General features: G+C 41.7%; 1 pseudogene; it reads left to right on the top strand.

Annotated features, from left to right (window-relative positions):
- Nucleotides 1–5,437: 5,437 nt before the first annotated feature.
- Nucleotides 5,438–6,296, top strand: LOC136351704 (uncharacterized; annotated as a pseudogene).
- Nucleotides 6,297–7,860: the final 1,564 nt, after the last annotated feature.

Raw genomic sequence — 7,860 nt, 5'->3', positions numbered from 1 at the left:
AGTATACATTGCATTTCCTCGTACTGATGAAACATGGGCAGCATCAGCGGCCGGTGAGTGAGCGTAAAGCTGCCTCTCGCCGCCCACACAAGTTGCTCAGATAAATACTATGGAGCCTGGAGAGATTTTGTTCGGATCTAGGTCGTGCTATTTTGTTATTATATACTCCATCCGTTTCAAAATGTTTGACGCCGTTGACTTTTTAGCATATGTTTGACCGTTCGTCTTATTCAAAAAATTTAAGTAATTATTAATTCTTTTCTTATCATTTAATTTATTGTTAAATATATTTTTATGTAGGCATATAATTTTACATATTTCACAAAAGTTTTTAAATAAGACGAACGGTCAAACATGTGATAAAAAGTCAACGGTGTCAAATATTTCGAAACGGAGGGAGTACCTGATTAGATGTAACGCATCCTATTACAACGAATTTGGACAAGTTATCCAGATTGGTCACATTCAATCAAAATCTCTTATATTTAGGGACATATGAAATAGGTTTTATCTTGATTTTTATTTCCATATTTTTTAAAATTGATAAACAATACGTTTTGTGAGAAAATTTTCTATATATAAGTTGTTTTAAATATCAAATAAATCAGTTTTCTAAATTTATAATAATTAAAACTTAATTAATTATGCGCTAATGATTTTTGTTAGAAAAGGAAACCAGATGCTCGAGACAAATCAAGCCAATTGGATGCGTCTATTACTACGACAACGTACTCCTACTGGTCTAGCTAAGCTAAAGAAAAAAAGAGAGGAGAAGAATACAGCCAAAAAAAGGGAAGATCAAAGTAATCAACAATTAGTACTAGCTGAGTTGATTATATTCCTGATTGGCGCAGATAATATTGGTCCGTGCAGAGATGACATGACATTGACTGACAATAATGTGTACGTGCATCACATGCTAAGCGATTATTAGTGCTGCATGCAGTGACAGTCAGTCGTGGTAACACACTCTGCCGCACATTGGCTCTAGCTCACTCCACGACAATGCGTATGCGTCTTTGTCTGATTATGCAGGACTAACAGTAGTGACTGCTATGCACGACAAACTTGCATAGCTGAATTGCCCGCCGGTGATTCAGTCAGGAGTAAATTAACTGTGGGTCATCTCGATCATTTCTTTTATTTTTTTTACTCGTTCCAAAAATTAACTGTGGGTCATGTACTATGTCCGCTGCAAAGGAAATAATACGAAAATAGATGCTAAACTATCTCATCATTTCTTATATACATATATATGTCATCCAAATAGTGGCCGGCTGTGTAAGTTCATTGTGGATGTAATGCCGGATTTTAATCCATTTTCTAAAAAAAAATATCATCCAAATAGTTAAAAAATAATAAAATATATAATATGCGATATATCATTTTACAAGCATGCAAATTATCACTCGTACAAGTTAAAATTAAAAAAAAACAATTAGAATGATATATCACATATTAATCTAACTTATATTTTTATTATTATTTTTTAATTATCTATATGACATGTAAAAAATAAGAGTACATCTCTCTAAGAGATTAAAATAAGTTCTCAAATAATATTGCATATGACTGGGTGAAGCAATAGTTTAATTTTGTAGAACACATGTTTTACAAATATCTTTTTTCCTTTTATGATATGGTGAGAAAAATAAGTTTGTGATATCTTTTTTCCTTTTATGATATGGTGTTGTGTGTGACCATTATTTTGCTCCACTTGGCACTAGGTGAAAGTATCTGTTAAACCAGATGCAAATCCCCGAGAGAAGAGCTCGAGCTCCACAGCCTGAGCTTTCAACTGCTTCCACCTGTGCCAACAGACGTTGTCCTCGACCTAATTATAAGCCTCCAGTTGCCTCCGTCTAATAGAAGGAGATAAAGAGAGGGAGAGGTGATGCATATGACATGTGTTCTATGAATTATTTTTAATGCTTTTTGCTAATTGATCTGTCACGTTTGTATCAAGTAAGTCAGCTTAGACCAAATCTACCGCCGACTAGTTTTATATGGGTTTTTCTTATTGTCTGGTTTGAAAAGTAGAAGGTTATGGAATATTCATAAATTTTAGTTTTTATGAGCTCATGAATGATGAGTAGTAGAAGACATTAAAGTCTGACGATTAATCCCTCTAAACTATTACGATGGTCGGATATTCTCGTAATAATTTAGAGAATTATTTGTCGGAATTTAATACTCCCTCCGTACTCGTAAAGGAAGTCGTTTTCGACAGCGACACGGTCTCCAAAACACAACTTTAACTTCTTGTTTCTATAAAAATATTTATTGAAAAGTGATATATGTATACTTTTATGAAAGTATTTTTCAAGACAAATCTATTCATATAATTTTTACATTTTCAAACTAAACAAACTAAGAGTTATTCATGATTTATATTCCCAATGATTGATTTAAACATTATCCTATACGACTTTCTTTATGAGTACTGAGAGGGAGTATCTCCTACTACTACTTAGAGCAAGGCTAATAATACAGCCGACTTGTTGGCTATAAGATTCTTTGCCACATTCTCTTAGCCCACACACATATAATAGTTAGCTATTTACAATTAGAGTAAATTGCATTGACGGTACAAGAACTTGGCGGGTGGGTGCGATTAAGTGCGAGAACTTGAAAATTGGACATACCAATGCAACAACTTGGCTAGGTGGGTGCGTTTGTGGTTCAAAAGGCTGCCACATAAGATTTTTTGCCACGTCAGCTTTCCACCTTGGACAAAGTCCCACGTTAGCATCAGCATCATGGAGTGATATCCCATCTCATTTTACAAAAAACCTCCTAGTAGTTTTTATATTCTAATTGGTTCTTTTGTTTTAACATAGCAAAAAATATGTGTGCCTTGGTTCTGTTTTTCTATCCGTGATTTACTCACCTCAACAGATCAAGAGGCGACGGCGGCTAGCAGCGAGTGCACAGCAAAACTGCATCGCCTCTGCACCGGTTGCGAGGGCATCATATATGAGCCACGCTGATCTGAGATCATCCCAAACTGGTGCGCTTAGTAATTCAGACCTACGAACTGATCTGACGTGATCGCCTCGTGCGCTGGGATGGCGCCGACTCGGCGAATTCTTGGGGCGTCCCCTCCTTCTTATGGTAAATAACTCCCTAGTGATTACATATTTTCGTTTTTGGTTCAATTGATTGTTGTTGATAAAGTTAGGGTTTCATTGATTTGTACCGGTAATTGCATGTTTCTCTGTTTTTTCTTGAATCTTGTGATTGTATAGTTTGGTCTCTGTAGCTACAGTTTGATGGTTTGGTCCTTGCTTCCTCGTTTCTATTTATTCATCTAATTAATCTCCATTATAACCTATGAGACAAAGTGATTAAGTATATGATTAATGAGTAATATGTTGTATATGCATTGGGGCAGTGTTGTTGTATGCATGGAGCCTGGGCAATTGCCTATGGTGGCCCGGCGCTGCCTCCGCCACTGCTTTGGTGTTTTATAAGGCTAGGTGTCATATAAGTAATCCTTCACGAATAGTTTGTGATTAGAAATAATTTTTGCTCTAAGCATGAATATGTACTCTGTATAATCTTTTTGTGTATAATAGATCAGATAATTATTTACGATTTGACACATCAGAATGGTTTGTCTTGTAATATAGGCTGCGAGGATGAACAGTTCACAACTGAACTACATCATGGTGGTTTTTTCTCTGGAGTTGGTAGTAGCAAAATTTATTTGAATGAAAAGGTGGATTGGTTTGATTATTGTGACAGTGACACATGGTCTTCATTATGGCTTGATGATTTTATTGAGCAACTAGGATATGATATGTCTGAGAAGGCCAAGGTTTATTGGTTATTGCCTGGGAAGACATTCAGTGATGGGCTAAGGAGAATTAACTCTGATGCAAGCACTAACAGCATGGTTGTATTAGCACCAAGGTTTAGGACATTGCTTTTGTATGTGGATCACCAAGACATTCTTGAATCCATCAATTGGGATGATGTTGCTCTTTCTACCCCTGCTTCTATACCTATCGTGGCTAGCCGTGAGAGGTCTACAATGAATCAAAAAGATTCAGGTGTTATACCTATAGAAGGTCATGACATTGACGATGACGATGACATCGATGTAGATCCTGACTTTGTTGACAGTGATTATGAGGCTAACAAGGGGGATGATGATGTTTTTGACAACTGTGTTGAGATAGAAGAAGTGGCTAGCAGCAAGATGGTTGTTAAGCTTCCTGAACATGACTCTGATGATGAAGGCTTGTTGCTTCCAGAGTCATCTGATGAAGATAATGAAGGCATTAAGTTGAAATTTAAGAACTTTGTGGCTGCTGTGGACATGGAGTCACCAATCTTTAAGGTTGGGATGTTGTTCTCTGATGCTATTGAAGTTAGGCAAGCAATAAAACAATACAGTGTGAAGAATAGAGTCGCAATTAAATTTACAAGAAATACCAAGAAAAAAATTGAGGCTAAATGTAAAGAAGAGTGCTCATGGATGTTGGATGTAGCTGAGGACAGCAGGACGAATTGTCTTATGGTAAAAAGATATATAGATGGCCACAAATGTCAGAAGGAGTGGGAGTTGAATTATGTAACTGCTAGGTATCTTGCAAATAGATATGTTGAAAGCTTTAGGGATAATGATAGGATGACACTCAAGAGTTTCTCTAAGGTAGTTCAAAAGGAACTAAATGTAACACCATCAAGACATAAATTAGGTCGAGCAAGGAAACTAGCTATGAAAGCGATATATGGTGATGAAATAGCACAATACGATATGTTGTGGGATTATGGACAAGAGCTTAGGACTTCAAATCCAGGTAGTAAATTTTTCTTGAACCTACAAAATATGTGCTTCCATACATGCTATGTGTCATTTGATGCTTGCAAAAGAGGATTCCTAAGTAGTTGTAGACCTATCATATTCCTTGATGGATGCCACATCAAAACCAAGTTTGGGGGACATTTGTTGACTGTAGTAGGCATTGATCCTAATGACTGCATCTATCCTATAGCCATGGCTGTTGTGGAGGTGGAGAGTAGAGCTAGTTGGGGTTGGTTTTTGAATACTTTGAAAGAAGATCTCCTTATCGACAACACTGGACCTTATACTATCATGACAGACAGGCAGAAGGTGTGACTTTATTCCATCATATTTGATTTTGTTCAACTTGTCATTTTTAAAATATTTGAATTATTTACTGTTCAATGGATTGGTACTCACCCTTCCTTTTTAAATTTTGTAGGGATTGGTACCAGCTGTGAGGGATAAATTCTCAGATTCAGAACAAAGATTTTGCGTTAGGCATTTGTACCAAAATTTTCATGTTCTATACAAAGGGGAGACTCTAAAGAATCAGTTGTGGGCAATTGCAAGGTCAAGTACTATACCAGAGTGGGAATTTAACATGGAAAAGATGAAGTCTCTTAGCAAAGATGCTTATGCCTACCTGGAGGAAATACCACCCAACCAGTGGTGCAGAGCATTCTTTAGTGATTTCCCCAAGTGTGATATTCTACTCAACAACAATTCCGAGGTATTCAACAAGTACATTCTTGAAGCCAGAGAGCTTCCAATTTTATCCATGCTTGAAAAGATTAGGAGCCAAATCATGAATAGGATACATACCAAACAAGAGGAGTGTGTAAAGAAGTGGTCGGGAAACATATGCCCAAAAATATAGAAAAAGGTTGATAAAAATGCAGAATTGTCAAATACATGCTATATATTACCTGCTGGTAAAGGGGTGTTCCAAGCAACTGATAAAGAACACCAATATATTGTTGACCTCATGGCAAAACACTGTGAATGTAGGAGATGGCAATTGATAGGGATACCATGCAACCATGCAATTTCTTGCTTGAGGAGTGAGAGGACAAAACCTGAAGATGTGGTATCCTTCTATTATTCAACTGAAAAATACATGGAGGCCTATGGATTTAACATAATGCCTGTTAGGGACAAGGCATCTTGGGTGAAGATGAATGGACCAAAGGTGAACCCACCGATTTATGAGAAGAAAGTTGGAAGGCCTAGGAGATGTAGAAGAAAGCAGCCACATGAACTTGAAGGAGGAACAAAAATATCCAAGCATGGTGTGCAAATGCATTGTAGCTACTGTCAAGGAGTTAATCACAAAAAGAAGGGCTGCAAGAAGAGGAAGGAAGATATAAAAGCAGAAAAGCAGCAAGCCAGTGCTGCTCCTTCACAACAACATGGTAATGAAGATTTTATGCCTCTGCAGGTCATGCCTGAAGTTCTGAACAGTCAGACTAGCATTTTAACCAGCCAACCTGTCACGCCCTGAAGTTCCCCTCCCTTGCTCTAAATTCATAAAATAAATCGTCCGAAGTAATTGTTTAATTTAACCTAGGGATGAATCCCTAATTAATAAATGCAAATAATAATCGGAATCGATATGTGGAATTTTTCTTAGATTCTACATGTCAAAATATGCTAACACGATTTTTAGTGGAATTTTCAGAGCCTTGGAAATAATTTTAACCAATTAAAATGAGCAAAGGGCAATATTAAATCCCTGGAAAAATCCTTTCTTCTTTTTCTTTTTCTTTTTCCTCCTTTTTCCTCTCTTCTTGGGCCGTCGGCCCAGTCCATTCGCCTCCCGCGCCGGCCTTCCCTTGGCTGGGCCGGCCCAAGCCGGCTCCTCCCTCCTCCCTAACCCCTCCGGGTCACCGACAGGTGGGGCCCACCTGTCGGCCCCTTCTTCCACCTCCCGCCACCGCTCCCCAAGCCGGCAACCGCCGAGCCGCCCACGCCGCCCGCCTCCCCCGCCTTCCACGCCCCACTCCGCGCCCCGCACCCACGTCGCCGCCCACCATCCCCACTCCTCCCACTCGCGCGTGCACCCCGCAACGGAAGGATTCGAATTCGAATCTCTCTCTCTCTCTCTCTCTCTCTCTCTCCATTCCCCACGTCGGCGAGAAATCCGGCCGCCTCCCGGCCTCGTCCGCCCCTCCCGAGCCCATATAAACCATCCCTCCACTCCCCTCCACCTTTTCCTCTTTCCACCGCTCCCTCCCGTGCCCTCTATCACTCCCGCTGCCGCCGCCTTTTCCACTCCTCCGGTCGCCGCTCGCCGCCGCTGGAGCCGCCGCCGAGCCAATCTGCCGCCGCCATTAGCTTCGCCGCCGCCAAAGCTACCCCGGCCGCCGCATCCCCATCCAATCCCGCCGTCGGGGCCCGCTTCTCCCCGCGCGCCGGTGAGTACCACCATAGCCGCCGCCGTCGGCCATGGCTCTCGCTCATCGTGGGCACCCTCTCTCCCTCTAACCTCTCACACTTCCTCTCTTAGGGTGTCCCGGAGCTCGGCCGCCGTTCGCCGTCGCCCTCCGGTCGCTCACCGTCGCCGTTTGCCGTCGTCTCCTCCCGCGCCGGCCGAACCCCGGTGAGAACTCCCTCTCTCTTCCTCCCGCGCGCGCCGCCGCTCCCCGCATGCGCGTCGCCGCGATGCACCGTCGCCCACGTCGCCGGCCACCGCCGTCTTCTCGCCGGCCGCCGCCGTCGGTGGCCGCTTGCCGCCGCCGCCCTTGCCTTAACCGGCCGGCCGGCTTGAAGCCGAGTCGAGCCAGGCCGCCTTCCTTCTTTCCCCATGAGTCGCCGCCCGGTGGGCCCCGCCTGCCAGTACCCCTCCCTCCCCCTTGAGCCGCTGACCAGTGGGGCCCGCATGTCGGCGCCGCCCCACCCCTTGCTGACGTCAGTCCTGGGATGAATTATTGCGCAATAAATACATTAAGGCTTTTTCTTTATTAGTAAAAACACAGATAATCTTCTAAAAATCATAACTAATTCATCCGAGCTCCGATTAAGTCCATTCAAGTCTCAGTAAATTCATAAAAATGTATAGAATCCAT

The sequence above is a fragment of the Oryza sativa genome, chromosome 9 (assembly GCF_034140825.1).
Source record: "Oryza sativa Japonica Group chromosome 9, ASM3414082v1".
Taxonomy (NCBI): Eukaryota; Viridiplantae; Streptophyta; class Magnoliopsida; order Poales; family Poaceae; genus Oryza; species Oryza sativa.
Note: the sequence above shows the minus strand (reverse complement) of the source record. Positions and strands in the feature narration are given on the sequence as shown.